Below are 16,603 nucleotides of genomic sequence, written 5' to 3'. Positions count from 1 at the left end.
GGTTTCACCAGGACAAATCTGTCTTCTGTGCCACATCCTGATATTTTGCAGCCCAAATATATGCAAATGCCTGTAGCCTGGCATGGAGACAGAAGCACAAGCTGTCACAGGACCTCAACATCATTGCAATAACTGAGACACATTATCACCACTCACACAACTGGAGGCCTGCGCTGCTGGGGTAAAAGCTCTTCAGGGGAGGCTGTGAGGGAAGAGGAGGAGGGGGCAGGTCCTTTGTGTGGAGCGGCAGCTCGGATGTACAAAGTGCTTCCATGGCATGGACAAGGTTTGGGTATGTGCTTGTGGGTGAGCATCAGATGAAGGGTGACATCATGCTGGGAGCTACAGACTATGCAGTCAAGCTGATGGCATGGATGACATCTTTAAGCAACATGACAAAGTCTGTGGATCATAGGCCCTGGTTCATACTGGCAGAACAGGTTGGAAGGCTCTTGAATCCCCCTAACATTCACTGGAAAGGCAAAGACCAGAGTGTAAAAAGGCCATGAGGTTTCTGGAGTGTGGACACCCGATCCAACAGAGAAGTCTCAGTTAAGGTGGAAGATATGCAACAGTTTGGGTAGCAACAGGATATAAAATACTGCTACTGTTAATAAAAAAATGAAGTGAAAAAATATTAAAAGTATAATATAAATATTAGAAAAAATAGTGAAGAAACAATGTTCAGCATTGGTATGGGATGCTGAGGGAGTCATTTTTTTAGAGAGCAATGACAGTTTCCCAAGGCTGAAAAGTATCTGTGAAATTATTTTCCTCATCCTCCTTGAGCGCCTAGTTCCTCGTGCCGTAGATGAGGGGGGTTCCCTGTTGGAGGCACCACCGTGTACAGAACGGCCACTACCAGATACAGAGCAGGAGAGGAGACATAGGGGACCTCAGGTAGGCAAACATGCCAGTGCTAAGAGAAAAACAGACAATGGGCAGGGGCGGGAGGCACATGGAAAAGGCTTTGTGCTGGCCCTGCTCTCACACAACAGCAAAGATCTGCTCGTAGGATAAGACTGTGACAATGAAACAATCAAACATCAAACTGGCACTAATAATAAGATGCCTAAGTTGGCTGAGGTAGGAGTGTGAGCAGGAGAGCTTGAGGGTCTGAAGGATTTCACACAAGAACTGTCCACAGAGTTCTCTCTACAGAAAGAAAACAGGAAAGCTTTAGCAGTGGGGACAGGAGCAGATACAGTAGGGCACCTGTAGGAAAATCATGTCCCACTGCAGTGCTTGCTGGGCAAGTGCCCCAGGTTGTGCTGGGTTTCCTGCCTCTACGCTAAGGCCCCAGGTTCCCCACTCTGAGGAGAGCAGCTCCAAGCAGCTCTGAAGGGTGGAGGACCTCAGGAAAGGCAGCCATTAAGTAAGCATCTGTCAAGAAGAAGAATGCTCCATACAAACAGTTGTTAAAATTAGGAAACATCGCTGGAGCCCAGCTTGACTAAACAGGGAACTGGCATGTGGTCTTCAAGTCAGTAAGGCAGCATGTGGAAAGGGGAAGAAGGGAGAGGCTGCAAAGGAGGAAGTCAGAAATATTGTCTGGTAAAGTAAGGATGGTTTGAGGAAAGCCAAATCTCCCTGCTCCTGCTTCAGTGACAGGAAAATAATGAAGAAGGAAAATGTGGGCTCATGGCTGAATGAGACTGGCATTCTAGCAAGTGCAGCCCTGCTTGGCTTCAGTCAACCTTCACCAACAAGGTGAAGCCCGAGAAATGTCTAAACAGTGCAAGTGGAGAGGTCACTTCTCTGTCCTTGCCCTGGCAAGTGTGTGCCCTGGGCAGACCTGTGGGATTGCCTGGGGTTGGGGCTTGGTTTGAGGGTTTGGCGTTTGGTAAGACAGGATCAAAGGCCTGTGGGATGAAAGAGCACAAAGTCTGAGCACAGGCTGAGATGAGGGTGAGCCTCAGCTCCATGATAACTGCTGTGGGCTGCTCTTTGGGTAGAAGTGGGATGGAGGACAGTCTGTGACAGAAGACAGTCTTCCTCCTGGAGGCACCAAAGCAGGCTCACTGTTCTTCACTTCCTCAGCAGGGTTTCGTGCACTGTGCTACTTAAGAGAGAGATGATAGTCCAGAAAAGAGCAAAGGAGCCCTTAGCACAAATCCTCCTGAGAACTTTATCTAGGAATCTGCTTCCTGCCTTACTTCATTGCCATGGTCAGTGTTGTTCACCAACATGGTGCTGCCAAAAAAGAAGAATGAAAATGTATTTCATAATGTTAAAAATGGCGCAAAGTTTTGGAAGGGATAATTTTTGTTATTCTATGAGAATGTTCTGACTTATGACTAAAATCTGCTTTAGGGGTTGGATTCAATTTGACCACATAGAGAGGCTGCTGCTGTTGGAGATTCCCTGGGGCGGTTGTGTTCCCCTGTGGTTCTGAAGTCAAGTGTTTGTTTAGACCACTTATTCCTCTCCATCTACTACAAAGGGAATTCCAGACAACCGCATTTGACAGAGGCAACTGCATGGATGGGGTCTGACACTTATCACTTTGAAAGTGCACATCTGCACTTTTCATGGTTTGAGTATTCCTTCTCCCCTTGCTCTTTATTGTTCAGACACCTCTCAACTCTTCCCTTGCTGCTTTGAGCTTCAGGGAGTCTTTCAGGAGACTCTTGTTGTCTCTTAACCAACTCCTTCACTGTGTGTCTATCCAGCCTTTACTAACTGTTTGTGAAAAGAGGTTCAAGGAAGGTTATTCCTTGAAGGCTGTGGAGCTCCTTAGAGGCGACTCGGGATTCAACCTACAGTTGAGGTTTGGATTTTGTTTCCTATTGACATAGGATCCAGGTTATTTTGTTTTATCATACTTCATACTTTTACATGTTTGCAGCTAGTTCAGGTGGGAATTGGTGCACATGAGCTGTAACATTCAGCTACTGGAGTGAGAAAAACAGTTTGATTTTAGCCAGAGTGATCCAAGTCCCCAGTGGCTGATGAGGGAAGTGGCAGGGCTGGGGAGCTGAACAAGAAGGTTCTTCATACAGGTCTCCTCTCAAAAACACTGCTTTTCACACATGTCCAGACTTCATTGGGAGACACTCTAGGAAGTGGAGAAAGTGCATGCCTCATTCAGAAAATGGAAAAAAATAAGAAAGCTCAAAAAAAAAAAACCCACTTTCTTTTCCAGGTGCTCATTGTAATCAGTCTAATGTTAAGACACCCCTTTCCAATTAGCTATAGAAGATTTGAAAATTGAAGAAAATTACGGCAAGAATCATGGCTCCTGAGGGGTTTTGCATTTGACTGACCCTTTGGGAGTAGTTGGTGCTGAGTCTATGAAGCACCAATGCTGAGAGGAGACTGAAGAAACTTCTCAAGAAGTTCAAGTCAGAAGCACATTCCCAAGTTTCTTGGAGGGTTAATGGGTCCCACTGTGGTTCATTACCAAGCAAAGCGTCCCCAGGGGCTGATTAGAGCACAGAGTTGGAAGTCATGATTAAACATAGGAAAATGCAAAGTGCAGGTTCCTCTGATGCCAAGTCAACCCTACACGTGTGTTATCAAGCAGATTGACCAAACAGAGGCCCAGTCCCTGAGTAGGGACATCCTTTCCATCAGGCTTTGCTCAAGGCTTTTGGTTGGAGCAGTGTATAGGTGGGGGTGTTCAAGGTCTAGGGCAGGACACTGATCCAGGACCTCTTGTGTCCCTGGGGGAAAGCAGGCAAGGAGGCCCTGTTGCCAGAAGGAAGAAGTTTCTTCTCCTAGACCTCAATGGCAGAGACACCAGCCATGGCCAAGAGGACATAGATCTACTTCTTGAGGAGGTTTTTGGTTGTGGCCCTGCCCCCGGCTGTCTCCCCTTTGGGCTGTCCCACATTTTCCCATTCCTGTGCCTGTTTCCCTGCAGCTTGTAGACACCCAGACTGCTTCCCCACTTTGTTCTCACCCCAGCATCTCTCCAGCTTTTCCCATGTCTCTCTGTCCTTGGTGACTGTTCTTTGAAGGCATGGCTTGATCTCAGGTCCAATCCAGGTGACCTGTTGCACCACAGTACTGCTCTTAAGTGACATTTCTCTTTTACTCAAAACAAGTCAGTACCTCAAGCTGCAGTTGGTGGTTCTTTCCCCTTCTCAAACTCTTTCCCACTACCAGAACATCTTCCATCATCCCTGAAACCACCCTGCAGCCAGTCACAGGCTCCTGCCCTGTTCCCATTAGCTGTGGCACTTGAGCAGGCTAAAGCAGCTCATGGTCCTCAGCTTCTCTATGCAGGCCATGTGCTTACCAGGCCTGAAAAGCAGCCTCACAACAATAGAAGGGCCTGGCTCTGGGGAGGCCATGTCAGGTGCTGACCCACAGGCTAAAAGAAAAAAAAAAAAAAAAAAAAGAAGATTTTTTCAGCAGAACCCTTAACTTCTTTGCACTGAATAAACTCAAATCCTCTCCTCACAGGTTGGGCAAGTGATGCTCCAGCCCCCAACCTTCTTGGAGGCCTGAGACTGAACTCACGTCACGTGATGAGCAGAGAGCCCCAGTTGGATGCAGTAACTAGAGGCACTCTAACAAGTACAGAGAAGCGGGACTCCTCTTCATGCAGTCCAGGACACTGTGGCCTCCAAAGCATGTTTCTGGCTCACTGCCCACAAAGGTCCTCCAAAGAGCTGCTGCCCAGCTAGACATTCCCCAGCCCACATCACTGGGAGGGTTCATCTGTCCTAGGACAGGACCTGGTTTTTGTCCTCATTGTAACACCATCCCTTCAAAGTAGACAATACTATCCTGTGTAGCCAAGCTGATTTCCCAAGGTGTCTTCTAGTTTTAATGAGCATTGGGATGGACCATCCTTGTGCTGGGTGACTGTGGTCCTTAAATACCTTCAAGTTTTCGTGAGCTCCATTGCCCTTCAGATTGTCAGATTCCCTCATCCGGAGGGAGCCTACACAAGCTCTCACCCAGACCCTAGAATCATAGAATCATAGAATGCTTAGGGTTGGAAGGGACCTCTAGAGATCATCTAGTCCAACCCCCCTGGATACGCAGGGTCACCTAAAGCATGTGGCACAGGACTGCATCCAAGCGGGTTTTGAAGATCTCCAGAGAAGGAGACTCCACAACCTCTCTGGGCAGCCTGTTCCAGTGCTCTGTCACCCTCACTGTTAAGAATTTTTTCCTTAAGTTCCTATGGAATTTTTGGTGCTTCAGTTTCTGGCCATTTCCTCTAGTCCTATCAGTGGCCACCACTGAAAAGAGACTAGCACCGTCCTCTGCACTCCCTCCCTTGAGGTATTTATATACACTGATTAGATCCCCTCTCAGCCTTCTCTTCTCCAGCTGAACAGGCCCAGCTCCCTCAGCCTCTCCTCATAGGGCAGATGTTCCAGGCCCCTGATCATCCTCGTAGCCCTGCGCTGGACTCTCTCCAGCAGCTCCACATCCCTCTTATACTGTGGAGCCCAGAACTGGACACAATACTCCAGATGCAGCCTCACCAGGGCTGAGTAGAGGGGCAGGATCACCTCCCTCGACCTGCTGGAGACGCTCTTCTTAATGCAGCCCAGGATTCCATTGGCCTCCTTGGCCACAAGAGCACACTGCTGCCTCATGGTCAACTTATCATCCACCATGACACCCAGGTCTTTCTCCGCAGAGCTGCTCTCCAGAAGGTCAGTCCCCAGCCTGTACTGGTGTCTGGGGTTATTCCTCCCCAGGTGCAGGACCTTGCACTTGGCCTTGTTGAATTGCATGAGGTTTTTCACCGCCCAGTTGTCCAGTCTGTCCAGGTCACTCTGGATGGCAGCGCAGCCCTCTGGGGTATCGGCTACTCCTCCCAGTTTCGTGTCATCAGCAAACTTGCTGAGGGAGCACTCTGTGCCTTCATCCAGGTCATTGATGAATAAATTGAACAGGACTGGACCAAGGACTGACCCCTGGGGGACCCTGCTAGCTACAGGCCTCCAACCAGACTGCATCGCTGATCACCACTCTCTGGGCTCCAGCCAGATACCTATGCTAAGCCTACATGCCTTGAGCCTACCTGGCCCAGCCTAAGCCCTGCCCTAAGCTTACCTACCCGAACATAACCTGCCCTAACGTAGCCCTGGCCTGATGCTGTCCTGCTCCTGCCCTCACCAAGGCCTGCCCGGAGCTTCCTCCCCCAGCCCGGCCCTCCACCCGCTGCTCTGCTCTGCCCTCTATACCAGCGTGCCAGCCCGTGCTGGGCTCCCCTCTGGCCTCCTCTCCGCCGGCCCCTCAGCCCAGCCCCAGCCTCTAGCCTAGCACGTAGACAGCCCAGTCCACTGTGTCATTCCCATTGGCGACCACCTTGCCATGGAAATTCCATTGTGACCCCCCCCCCCGACATGTCATTCCAATGGCAACCCCTGCGACCACCCTGCCATGTAATTCCCATTGTGATCCGCCCCCGACATGTCATTCCCATTGTGATCCCCCTGTCATGTCATTCCCATTGTGACCCCTGCGCCGTGTCATTCCCATGGCGGCCCCTGCACCGTGTCACTCCCATGGCGACCACCCTTCTGTGTCATTCCCACTGGCGACCCGCAAAGTCGTGTCATTCTCATTTCATTCGCAAGACTATTTCTTGCAGAAGACTTATAACTTAAAAATGCTGAAGTAGAAATATGTCAGAATAACAATGTGGCAATCCCTCTGTCATCAACTTGGTGCATGAATGCACACTGTGCGTGTGCATGGCAGTGTTTGGCCGTGCCTTTTATTGCAGAATCTGACTTCTGCTGTTTCATAGAATCATAGAATCATAGAATGCTTAAGGTTGGAAGGGACCTATAGAGGTCATCTAGTCCAACCCCCCTGCACACGCAGGGTCACCTAGAGCATGTGGCACAGGACTGCGTCCAAACGGGTTTTGAAGATCTCCAGAGAAGGAGACTCCACAACCTCTCTGGGCAGCCTGTTCCAGTGCTCTGTCACCCTCACTGTTAAGAAATTTTTCCTTAAGTTCCTATGGAATTTTTGGTGCTTCAGTTTCTGGCCATTTCCTCTAGTCCTATCAGTGGCCACCACTGAAAAGAGACCAGCACCGTCCTCTGCACTCCCTCCCTTGAGGTATTTATATACACTGATTAGATCCCCTCTCAGCCTTCTCTTCTCCAGGCTGAACAGGCCCAGCTCCCTCAGCCTCTCCTCATAGGGCAGATGTTCCAGGCCCCTGATCATCCTTGTAGCCCTGTGCTGGACTCTCTCCAGAAGCTCCACATCCCTCTTGTACTGTGGAGCCCAGAACTGGACACAATACTCCAGATGTGGCCTCACCAGGGCTGAGTAGAGGGGCAGGATCACCTCCCTCGACCTGCTGGAGACGCTCTTCTTAATGCACCCCAGGATCCCATTGGCCTTCTTGGCCACGAGGACACACTGCTGCCTCATGGTCAACTTATCATCCACCATGACACCCAGGTCTTTCTCTGCAGAGCTGCTCTCCAGAAGGTCGGTCCCCAGCCTGTACTGGTGTCTAGGGTTATTCCTCCCGAGGTGCAGACCCTTGCACTTGGCCTTGTTGAATTGCATGAGGTTTTTCACTGCCCAGTTGTCCAGTCTGTCTAGGTCCCTCTGGATGGCAGCACAGCCCTCTGGGGTATCGGCTACTCCTCCCAGTTTGGTATCATCAGCAAACTTGCTGAGGGAGCACTCTGTGCCTTCATCCAGGTCATTGATGAATAAATTGAACAGGACTGGACCAAGGACTGACCCCTGGGGGACCCCGCTAGCTACAGGCCTCCAACCAGACTCTGCACTGCTGATCACCACCCTCTGAGCTCTGCCATCCAGCCAGTTCCTAATCCACCTCACTGTCCACTCATCTATCCCACACTTCTGGAGCTTGTCTAGGAGAGTGTTGTGAGGGATGGTGTCAAAACCCTTGGTGAAGTCAAGATAGATGGCATCCACTGCTCTCCCCTCATCTATCCAGCCGGTCATTCCATCATAGAAGGCTATCAGGTTAGTCAAGCATGATTTCCCCTTGGTAAATCTATCCTGACTACTCTTGAGCACCTTCTTGCCCTCCACGTGGTCCTCGTGCCTTCACCAAGAAGCAGGGAGTCTTCTAGACATGCAAGGGCTCAGATAGTCAGAGGGCACTGCCAGCAAGGCACTGTTTTACTAAGGGAGCAGAGAGAAGCACCCAATGTGCAGCACTACCCTCCCCCCTGATCTGTGGGGACACCTGTGCTCTCCCCATAGTCCTGAGCAGGTCCAGTGGGGACTGTGCATGGGTGTCCCCAGGACCGGGCAGGAAGGGGGCTCAGGGCAGTCGGGGCAGTTCCACCATGTCCAGCTTCTCCCTCGTCCCCTCCTCATGAAGCACCAGGCTCCCACCACGGCTGCCCACACAGACCTGAGCAGACGACTCCTGCATCCTCTTTGTGCCTGCAGTTGTGCTGCCCCCAGGGCCTGGCCGGGCAGTCCCAGAGAGCAGCTTCATCCCCGGAGCAGTTCACGTCATCCAGCCAGATCTGCCCAGAGCCTTCCCCGTAATGAGCAGAGCCGGTGAAATTCACAGCCACCCCGCAGCCCAGCTGGCGGCAAACAACGGTGGCGTCCAGCAGGTCCCAGGAGTCGTCACAGACGGTCCCCCAGGTGCCGTTGTAGTAGATCTCCACTCTCCCAGCGCAGCGCCCTGCCCTGTGCACCAGCCGGACCCGCCGGCTCCCTGCACCCAGGAGAAACCCGGCTGTCAGGGGCTTGCAGCCCTGGGGAGCACAGCACATTGGGGACCGTCAGAGCAACTCACCCGAGCAAACCACCCCCACGTCCTCGGCAATTCCTGCAGGCGCTGCCGCAGGCAGGGAGGTGTTGCAGAGGGTCAGGTGAGTCTCCTTCCCTGCACACTGGACCCTTTTCAGCCCCACGGGGCCCGTTCCTCGCTCAGACTTCAGTGGGTTGTAGGCTTGCTCTGCCTCTCCACACTGGAGCTGCTGGCACACCACGCTGGCATCGTTCAGGTCCCACTGGTCATCCAGGACTCGGACCCATGTCCCATTCAGGGGCATCTCCACTCACCCGTCACAGCGGCTCCCTCCACCAACCAGACGCAGGGATCCAGAGAGTCCTGCTGGGAGAGAGGGGAAATGTCCTGCATGCTGCCTTGATTCCCTTTCTCATGCCCTTGGACATCCTGGAGCTCACCTATCCATATCCAGCTCACAGTGAGGAGCTCAAGGATGGGAGTGCTCCAAGGGATTTTGTTTTCCAGGCCCTAAAACTTGCTGAGCTCTAATATCATCTCAGTGATGGAAATGGGAAAGCATTGGAGGTCAAGCCAAATCCCTGAGCCACCAGATATGTCCTTATGGATGAATCTGGAGCCATTTCAGCAGCAGGAAGTGGTGGCCTGTACGAGGCCTGGGTGACAGGGTGAGCAGTAGCCTTGCTCCATCCTCAAGCTGGGACTGGCTCCTGCTGGGACAGCTCTGCCCTTCTACATCCCTAGGGATCTGGGATGTGGAGCTTGTGTCCTTAGCAAGAAGCAGAGGGATGAGGGCCTTCTTTACAAAACAGGACAAGTTTGAGGTTCATATTGACAAGGAGCAAGGGCAAACCCCAGCCCCAAGGTCCTGCTCAGCCTCAGGAATTGCTCCTGATGGGTGCACTCATGGCAGTCCCTGCAGGCTGTTGGATCAGGGTCTGGTCTGAGATGGGGGTATGGGCTGCAGGAGGGAGCAGAGGATCTTTCACAGCTGCAGGGAGTGGAGCTGTGTCCCACAGTCCCCTCCTTGGCCTGTGCCCCAGGAGAGAACAGAGGAGCCCAGGCCTGGTGGTGGCCCCAAGGCCTGAACCAGATGCCCTGGAGCAGCAGAGACGCCGGCTCCCTGCTCAGCTCTCATCTCCCCCAAGAAAACGCGCTCTGCAGGAGCAGGCAAAGCTCTCTGAATCCCTCCATGGGAACCCATAGTTTCTCCAGCAGGAAATTCAGTTTGTCACTGCCAGGAGCTCCCCTGCTTTGTGTTTCCAAGTCACACAAAAGGGGCAAAATGAGTTAATCCATTTTCCCAGAACTCACCTGAGCAAAAAACACCAGCATTGTTGTCAGGCAAGCATGGGGACACCCCAAGAGCAGTCACAGGGCACTGTCCCAAATGGGATTCAGTCCCATTACAGTGGAAAGTGTCTCTCCAGACAGGGCCTGTTCCTCTCCCAAAGTGCCCTCCTGCAGGAATGGACTCAGCAAATCCACAGTTGAGTTGATGACAGAGAACATGAGCGTCGGAGATGTCCCAGCCAGAGCCACAGAGGGTTCCCCAGGTTCCCTCCACCTCGAGCTCCACTCGCCCTGAACATGCTGTGCTGCCATTCGCCAGCCTGAATCCTGGATATATTACAAAAGGAAGTGAGGGTCTTTAGAGAGGATCACTTTGTGCTCTAGCTCATCATCCCAAGATAGAAATGCCACAGAGATACAATTTCCTTTGCTTTCAGCACTGCAGGACTGCAGACAACCACTCCATCTCTCCTGAACTCACACCATGCTCAGCATGGTCAATTTCCTGCTCCCCTATCTCTTAGCATATAGCTTGTGAGTGGCATTTCACACCTCCTCCCCGAATGCTCACGTGTGCAGGTGACACCAGCGTCGTTGGCATGGCTGCAGGTCTGGTTGCTGAGGGACCTCCTGGGGCAGGAGGAGAGGAAGGGCTCATTCCCCACACACTGCAGCTCTCCATCCCAAATGGGACCGACCCCCTCTCCAAAGTGAGTTTCCCCATGGACAGACAGGGCAGCGCCACACTGCAACTCCCTGCAGATCACGCCAGCAGCTTTCACATCAAAGTGTGAGTCACAGACTGTTTTCCACTGGTCTGCATCTCTGATCTCCACACGTCCTGAACAGGGGCTGTTTCCTCCAACGAGACGAACAAGTCCTGGGGGAAAAAAAAAATTAAAAACCCCACAATGACAGGGAGTTGCCACAAGCTTGTGGCAGTTACATACCATGGCAGCCACATCCAAAGGATCCCATTAACGTCAAACAGCAGCTCTCAATAGGTTCTGATGACAAAAACCCTTCAAGATCCTCTGCACTTCCTCTCACACCCACACAGTGCTCTGGAGCTTGTCTCAATCACATACCCACAGCCACAGGCCCTGCTCAGGGAAATGCTGCTGCCCCACAGCCTGCCCCACTACCCGGCACGGATCCCCAGCACCGCAGCCCTAACGATTGCTGCAGCCTGTTCAGTCATGCAGAGCTCAGAGACAGCCTGGGGAATTGCCTCAGAACAGCCCAAAATGCTCCCTGTTCCCAGGGTGTCCTGCGCTGTTGGAGGGGTCAGTGACAGGGACCCAGCAGGACCAGCCTGGGCCAGTGGTGACATGGGAGGGAGCAGACAGCAGCCCCACAGACACCAACCCAGAGCTCGTGGTGGGCTGGTCCTTGCGGGGTGGCCCTGGACAAGGGGTGCCCTCCTCATCCCCCTGCTTCTCCACCCCAGGCCCTGCTCTTGTCCCCTCTGAAAATCCCCTTTGGGTCAGCCAAGGCACTCCTGTCTGTGAGGAAAATGATTGCAGGACCTTCAGACATCTTGTACCATTTCCCCAGCCATGGGGTGCTGAGCAAGTCGTCCTGAAGTCTGGGGCACAGGGACACCCAGCACTGCCAGAATATCCTGGCAGAACCTGAGGAGATTGATGGAGACCTAGAACCTTTAGGACAGAGTGAGGGATTCATTTCTCAACCTGAGGCACCATCCGAGGGTGGACTGAGCCCCCAGCATCCTGATGGGGTCTGTGCACCCCGTGGTGGGCTCACCTGGGACTTTCCCCAGGGATAGCAGCAGCTGCAGTACAGTGAAAGTGCCAATGTCAGGGTCTGAGCTGGTACCCACGTACTGCTCCTTCAAGGCACAGCCTGGTTAGTCCCCTGATCCCAGGCCCCACTCCAGAGGTGAGGAACTGGATGACTCCTTACCTGAACAAACAACTCCGGCGTCCCAAGCATGATTGCAGTTGCGGTTACCCCAACCACGTCTGCACTCAGACAAGGCAGTCTCGGTGCCTTGACAGCTTACAGAGTACAGCCAAATCCGGCCAGATCCTGGCCTAAAATATCTGTATTTAGGGGCACGGAGAGCAAATCCACAGCCAAGCTGCTTACAAACTACAGCAGCATCTTCCATGTCCCAGAAAACACCACACACGGTCCCCCATTGGCCCTGGTGTTTCACCTCCACTCTCCCAGCACAGCGGCTGTCTCCATCCTCCAGTCTCACCTCCGTAGCACCTTCAAACACAGACACGGGGCCGGTTAGGAGGGCACTGACCCCAGCACAGTGACTGTGTAGGGTCCCAGGGCTGAGTCCCAGCTCCTGGGGTGTGAGACGTCTCCCCTCTGCACTCTTGGGATGCCCAGGGACCCATTTCCTTTACCATGATCCACCATGGGTACCACTCAAATGCACCCACCACCTGCAGGGCTTTATGGGTGCCCAGGGAGCATTGAGATGATCCTCATCTTCCGTCCCAACCCTCATTCCCTCCTCAATTACAGGAAAGAGCTCACTCTTACCCCACACTTACCCAGCACTTACCCCAGCACAGCTGCACCCAGACGAGCAGCCACAGCACCCAAGAGATGCGGAGTCCTTTTGCCTCCATCTGCAGCCTTCTGCCCTGATGGCACTGCCCTGATGCACCCTCTCCCTGCCACAGATCCTGGGGACCTGTGCAGGACAACAAGGTGGGAGGCCAATATATATCTGCAGGTGCCGGCCCAGCTCCCGGACGAGCCAATCGAAGCAGCAGGCACCATTTTAGACGTTATCGGGGGTTATCTCCCTTCTGTCACAGCCCAGCCCTCCAATGAACTTCTCGAGCGCCGTTCATGACCATATATGCAGCACAGCTCCACTGCGGATGTCCTGGTCACTGCTCTGAGGCATCATCATGGGGCCCATCCCAGTGGAACAGGGCAGACCATGGAGGGAAATGGCTCTGTCACACTTTGTATTACAGTTGGGTGACTGGGAACTTTGGGGATCTCACATGCTGTGTTTGCCCGAGTGCCCAAGGTGCAAGTGTCCAGCTTTCCCCACGCCATGAGAACTGTGGAGCTGGGATTGTCCCTGGGATGGGCTGTGTCAGGAAGGGAAGGAAAGAGGAACAGCCCCTGATCCTGCTACAGCCCCGCTGTGCTGGGAGCAGCAGCAGTGAAAGGTCTCTTAGCCGCAGCCAGAGACACATCCCGTGAGTGCGGTCTCGTCCACCCCTTCTCGGACAGCCTGGTGCTGGTGCCTTGGCCAGGAGCAGGGAGCTGGGACATTTCACTCCTCTGGCAGCAGACAGGGCAGCCCAGGCACTCAGAGCCCCCCAGCTCTCAGGGTGTTCACCCAGGAGCCCGTTATTCCCTTGCCGGGGCTGATCGGCAGATCAAAGCCTCGCCTGCAGGTGCACAAACCACAGCCCACGTGGCCTCGGCAGCCTGCGCCGCGCTCTCCCTGCAGCAGCGACCGAACCAGGAAGATGGTGGTTTCTCTCTGGCCTTGGTTCCCCGAGCAGTGTCACTGCGTGCAGCCACTGTGGCAGCTCCAGGACCTGCTCCCAGGGATGGGGCTGCAGGGGCTGTTCCTGGTGCGTTTGCACTCACGGGTACCGGGTGCAGGTCCTAGAAGTGCAGTGCAGTTTCTCATCAGTGATGCTGCATCTCTCCCCAGCTGTTGCTGTGGCACAACTTCATACACTTCCATGCCTCTAGGCTTTAAGGCTCTAACCTTATGGTTGGGTATTTTACTTTTTTTTTTTTTTTTTTTTTTGTAACAAAATGAGTGCTTTTTTATTGAGATATGTTTGGACATTTTATGAGCTGCTTCAAATATGATTGTGTATTTTTTTCCACATTATTTTGTTATGCTACCCTTCCAGGGGATGCTGTCCTTATCCTCTCCACTGCACTCTGCATTTAACTCCTTCACCTTCCCTTCCCTTGGATATTGATTGTGAGGTCATTGCTGCCTGAGTGCCTGATTGGCCAGCAACAGGGGCATGGGTGGGACATGTGCTTTTCATGTCATTCCTCATAGGATAGCTCATAGGCCAGAAGCTGGCACATTTGATGAAATCTTGATCTTGAATCTGTTTTGTTATCAAAAAGAGGCCTCTGTGGACATTTTCTCACGCCTTTCCTTGGGAGTGAGATTACCTCTATCTCGTCCAACAGCCATTGCTCCCAATTTCCAGTCAGAACATACTTGGAAACTCCTGACATGCTACAGACCCAAAGGTGGTATTAAAACAGGTGTACATATGAAGAAGAGAAACCCGGTACAGACCACACAGGCAACTCAAGCAAGCTCCCTGCTGCCGGACAGGTGTCATTCCTACAGCACACAAACCCTGGAAATCAGGGATTCCTAACACTGCAGGCCTATACACAGGCCTGCTAGGACAGGAGTGAACTCTCCAAGTTAATTCTTCACCAGATACAAGCTGCTGGTCTATCAGGGACTCAAAATGAGATGTCATCACAGTCACCTTCATAGCCATATCCTTTCTCCTGGCCTGTAAACCTCTGAGAAATAAATTAACCTCACTGTAACTTTTCCCTTGCAGGCCAAGCTCCCCTTCACCCTGGCTGCTGCCAGGAAGCACTGGGCCCAGGGACGCCAGCAATTACTTCTTATTTGGATTTTTCTCTATACACTTTTTTATTAGCATTTATTGTTGTTAACATTGTTGTTGCTTTTATTGTTGTTATTGTTGATTATATTGTTGTAATTTTTCTTGTTATTGTTTATTATACTGTTATTTTTGTTGTTGTTTAAATATATATTCCTGTATCATTGATTAAGTGTTGTGTGTTGTTTCCAAGCGATCTCCAGCACTAAAATCATCCCCACCCAAGATGTACGTTTGTGGCACTCAGATTTCAGACCCTAGGGGCAAGCGAGGGCCAGGAAATGGTCCCTCTAGGACTTTCCCTCACATGTGGCCCTGGCCATGCCACAGTCCCTTTGCCATCTATTTTCTTTTTCTTCTTTTTTGACTTATTCTACTTTTTCTCTTTTCCTTTTCCTTTCCTTGTTTAATTATTTTTCTCCTTCTCTTCTTCCTCTTCTTCACCTGTTTCTTTTTCTTCCCTTTTTTCCTTTTTCTTTCTTTTTTCTTTTCCTTTCTCTTTTTTCTTTTTTCATTTTCTTTCTTTTTCTTTTTTCTTTCCTTTTTTCTCTCTCTCTTTCTCTTTTTCTTTCCTTTTCTCTCTCACTCTCATTCTTTCTCCTTCCTTTCTCTCTCTTTCTCTCCCCCTTTCTTTCTCTCTTTCTCTGTCTCTCACTTTCTTTCCTTCTTTCCTTCTTTCTTTCTTCCTTTCTGCTTTGGTTTTTTCCATTTTACTTTCCTTCTTTCTTTGTCCCTCGGCACCTTGGGGCCCAGAGACCAGACACCATGGCACATCCTTGTGCTCTTGTGACTTTCCTGATCATCACTGCAGGCATCATCTGCTTCCCCAGCATTGCAGAAGACCTTATGCCTAGTCAGCAAAGCAGAGGACACAGAGGGTCAACCACAACCTGTTTTCAGGCATGGGCTGGGGACGCTCCTTTCCAGAGCTCATCAGGGAAGGAGAGGGCACTTGCAGCGCTCCCCCTCTCCTCTGTGTTACTGAGCACGGCGCGTGTCTGCAGGGCATCTGTGGAGTAGATCCCCTGGACACTGCACACGAACATGTGCTTGATTGTAGAACAGAACAATATTCCCGGCCTCTGCTAAGTGCCAGAGTGTCCTCTCTCACCACTCCCTCCCATCACTGCACTGCTGCCTTATCGCTGAGCCGATGCTGTTCACCGTCCTGACTTCCAGGAGACACAGAGTTTGCTCAGGTTAAGTGCTTGGTTGTTTCCCTTCCCCCTGATGTGGTTAGAGGAATAGTGAGGACACCTGCAGAACATCTCCCAAGGAGTCAGTGACCAGCAGAACACATGGTGGCAAGCGTGGCATGTGCACCCACCCGTTCAGGCAGGTTCTATCCAGGACACATAGGCATGTCTTGTTCTGTCAGGAATATCAAGCTGCTTCCTGGGCACTGGCTACTCAAGGGCTGCACAGCAGACGTAAGGACACAATTTGGGTAGATTTGAGAGCTCCTCAGGAGACAGTGTGGGTCATCCTGCCTTGGCCTCCTAAAGGAAAGAGTCAAAACACTTCAGGCTTTCTTGGTCAGTGCAAGGAGGGGAAAAAAAAACCCCACTGTAGAACTTGTCATGTTACAGAGAACCCCTAGAAATTAATGTTTGCATTTTCAAGGACTATAAGGACTTTTCTAAGGGGTAGAGCAGACAACATAGCCAGATGTGGCCAAGAAAAATAAATAAATAAAAGAACAAGACAATTGCAAACTCCAAGGTCATAAGATAGATTGCAATAACCACCTTACACTGGACAAATACCAACACAGGAGCTCACGTATTGGTTTCACTCTGAAAGACTGAAGCTCCACGTTGCCTGCATGAGGGATATTTTCTAGCTTTAGACATTCCAGGATGGCTCAGACTGGAAAGGACTTTCAGAGACTTTCATCATCCTCCCACTCCAGCAGGGTCAGCCAGCCAGGTGGTGTCCAGGAGATGGGAGAGCAGATCCCAGCACAGCTCTGTGCCCGGGCAGGAGCTTGCAGAGC

General features: G+C 51.8%; 1 pseudogene; it reads right to left on the bottom strand.

Moving 5' to 3' along the window:
• LOC148590952 (scavenger receptor cysteine-rich domain-containing protein SCART1-like) overlaps nucleotides 1-11,935 on the bottom strand; it is a 37,278-nt pseudogene extending 25,343 nt beyond the window's left edge.
• Nucleotides 11,936-16,603: the final 4,668 nt, after the last annotated feature.

The sequence above is a fragment of the Tinamus guttatus genome, unplaced genomic scaffold (assembly GCF_059628265.1).
Source record: "Tinamus guttatus ecotype Peru unplaced genomic scaffold, ASM5962826v1 Tinamus_guttatus_pri_ptg000975l, whole genome shotgun sequence".
Lineage (NCBI taxonomy): Eukaryota > Metazoa > Chordata > Aves > Tinamiformes > Tinamidae > Tinamus > Tinamus guttatus.
This window is presented reverse-complemented; position numbering and strand designations above follow the sequence as displayed.